General features: G+C 40.0%; 1 protein-coding gene across 8 annotated transcripts in view; it reads right to left on the bottom strand.

Moving 5' to 3' along the window:
• Positions 1-3,201, bottom strand: part of RABGAP1 (RAB GTPase activating protein 1) — a 171,659-nt gene that overhangs the window by 73,715 nt on the left and 94,743 nt on the right. The window lies entirely within an intron of this gene.

The raw sequence follows: 3,201 nt of genomic DNA, 5'->3' as shown, positions 1-3,201 counted from the left end.
ACAGGTCCAAGCAACTCTACATTTGGAAAAATAACTTTATTAAGTAAAAAAAAAAAATGAGCTTTAAACATTGATTAATTAACATATTATTTTAGTGCAGCTGATGTGAGTTTATTTATGTAACTGTCATTCCAAAAATGATTTGAGATACTTTGACTCATCTTTTATTCCTCCCTCGCCCTCATCTCCCACATTCATTCAGTCATCAAGTGGGTGCCAAGGATTCTACCTCTGAAATCCTCTTAAATAGCATCTTTTCCCCCATCCCTTTGCCACTACACCCCAATCCAAGTTGAAATTATCTCTTGCCTGAATTATTAACGGGTCTCGCTGCAATTATTCTTACTCCATGCTAGCCCAAGTAACAGAGTGATCTTTCTAAGCCTGATAATACAGATAATAAGCAAAAAAATATATAATATTAAGTTATTTACACTTAGTATGGACTATGGATTATACTAAGAGTTTTCACACATTAAGTTAATTCTAACAACTCTACAACTATCATTATTCCATTTTACAGATAGGGAAACCAAAGCCTATGAATGTTAAATTGCCCAATTTCAATGGCTAGAATACAGCAGAACTAGGATCTGAATTAAGACAATTTGCCTTTAGATGGAAACCACTTTGCATACTGCCTTATAAACCGGAATATATAACCTGCCTGCTTAAAATGCTTCATTCACTTCTGTTGCCCAAAACCTTAAATATGCCTTCTGAAGCTTTCAAAGATCTGTTGCCTATCTACCACCTCTCTGGTCTTACCTCCATTCACACTCTATGGAACTGCCAAGCTTTTTCTCACCCTTGAGTACACGCTGTTCTCTCTGACTTTTAAGACCACATCTGCTATGCAGCACCCTATCCCACCCCAACTATCCAACCCCTGGCTAATTTCTGAGCAAGAGACCTTTTAGAACACTTAGGTGAGAAATCCTTCATGTCATATGCAGTACAGCAGTATATATTTTTTCTTCTACAATTCCCATGCAACTTTATGATTGTTTATAGTTAACTGTCTATTTCCTTCATTAGACTGCAGACTTCCTGAAACCAGTGAACAAGTTTATTTTATTTATGGGCATATCCATGAGGCCTACCACAGGGTTGGCACAGGGTAGGCATTCAAAAGGTATTTTTTATTGAATAAACAATGAATGTCCAATGAAACAAAAGGCAATTCTGCTTCTAAGTTGAAAGATCTTTCAAGTAAAACCCCAGTATGGTTAACTGTTTAACTCACCTATAATTATTAGGTCGAGGCATATGAAATTGCCTATTTGTGGGTCAAAAACTGTCAAATAGCAATTTTAACATGGACAAACCAAATATATTTCCAGTCTTATAATTCAGGAAACCTTTAGAACTCCCAGCAAGTATGACTTACATAAACTCGCACAAAGGAAAATAACTTCACAGGGATAAGACATAGGGCTTAAAATTATGTTCACAAGTAATAATTTAGAGGGACCTACTGTAGCAATTGCTGTATGACAGCAGACAATACAGTTCTAACATCCACCAGCCACTATTTTCATGTAGAACAAGGCAGCAAGAGTGCTCAGTTGTGAAAAAATGGAATTATGGCCTATTTTGGAGGGCAGGACTCAAACACACTGTCTGATTTTCCAGAATGTCAAAGCTTAAGGAAAAATCAACAGGCTACCTCAGCTACCTCAGTTCAGAGAAGAGGAAATGAAGTGGCAGAACTGAAACTAGTACCCAGGTTTCCTCCTCCATGGCCAACATTCTTTTTTGCTAAATCGATCTCCTTTTATTGTTGGGTATCCACAGGCATATTCTTATGATTAAATATTATTCAATTCTTACCTATTACAAACCTACCAGACAGAAGTTGTTAATTAAAAAGCAAAACAATCTGCTTAGTAATAACATAATAATTGAATACATTATTTTTTCCAGACTAGCAAAATGTGGCTGGGCCTCCAGGGATTCCTTTCAACAATTAGAAATGTAAATATCGGTTGGCAGGGCACGGTGGCTCACACCTGTAATCCCAGCACTTTGGAAGGCCAAGCTGGGGGGAATCACAAGGTCAAGAGATCGAGGCCATCCTGGCCAACATGGTGAAACCCCGTCTCTACTAAAAATACAAAAATTAGCTGGGCATGGTGGCACATGCCTGTAGTCCCAGCTACTCGGGAGGCTGTGACAGGAGAATCACTGAACCTGGGAGGCGGAAGTTCCAGTGAGCCAAGATCGTGCCACTGCATTCCAGCCTGGCAACAGAGCGAAAGAGCGAGACTCCGTCTCAAAAAAAAAAAAAAAAAAGAAAAAGAAAAAAAGAAATGTAAATATTGGTTATATGAGCTTGCTACTAGTTTGCTTCTGGATAAAAGCTTGCTGTTTGTGGGAAAAGATTCTTATCACTGAAGTTGAAACTAGAGAAAATGACGCAAATAAGTTTAAGAAAAGATAAGCAAGGCCAAGTGGATGGAAGGAAAGAAAAACATCAGAATAGATTGCTATTTCATTATTCTCTCATTATTAAAATGATCTACTGAAGAAGCAGTTTGCTGTAAATTTTTGCTACTAAGCACTGAATTATAAGAAGCTAAGCCACCAACACAAAAGGTAAAAAATAACCATCAGGCCGGGCGCGGTGGCTCACGCCTGTAATCCCAGCACTTTGGGAGGCCGAGGCGGGTGGATCACGAGGTCAGGAGATCGAGACCATCCTGGCTAACACGGTGAAACCCCGTCTCTACGAAAAATACTAAAAATTAGCCAGGCGTGGTGGCGGGCGCCTGTAGTCCCAGCTACTCGGGAGGCTGAGGCAGGAGAATGGCATGAACCCAGGAGGCGGAGCTTGCAGTGAGCCGAGATCGCGCCACTGCACTCCAGCCTGGGCAACAGAGCGAGACTCCGTCTCAAAAAAAAAAAAAATAAAAATAACCATCAGAAAGAAGGGACAGAAGAGGATTCTGGAAGCCGGGAACAAGAAAGTGCCTTTGTTTCCCCTTCATTTTCAACTCCAACTTATTTGATTCACAAGATCCAAACAGCTGTAAGAATTACAGGCAACTGAAGGTAAGAGAAGCCATGAGAGTCTCTGTGGATTACTTATTAAGCTTTCTTCCCTCTGAGTCTGACAAGTTCTACCTAGAGGCCAGGGTTGAGGAGCTCTTAATCAAACACCAGAAGACAAAGACTACCAGGGGTGCTTGGTCTATAAAA

The sequence above is a fragment of the Gorilla gorilla genome, chromosome 13 (genome assembly GCF_029281585.2).
Source record: "Gorilla gorilla gorilla isolate KB3781 chromosome 13, NHGRI_mGorGor1-v2.1_pri, whole genome shotgun sequence".
NCBI lineage: Eukaryota > Metazoa > Chordata > Mammalia > Primates > Hominidae > Gorilla > Gorilla gorilla.
Note: the sequence above shows the minus strand (reverse complement) of the source record. Positions and strands in the feature narration are given on the sequence as shown.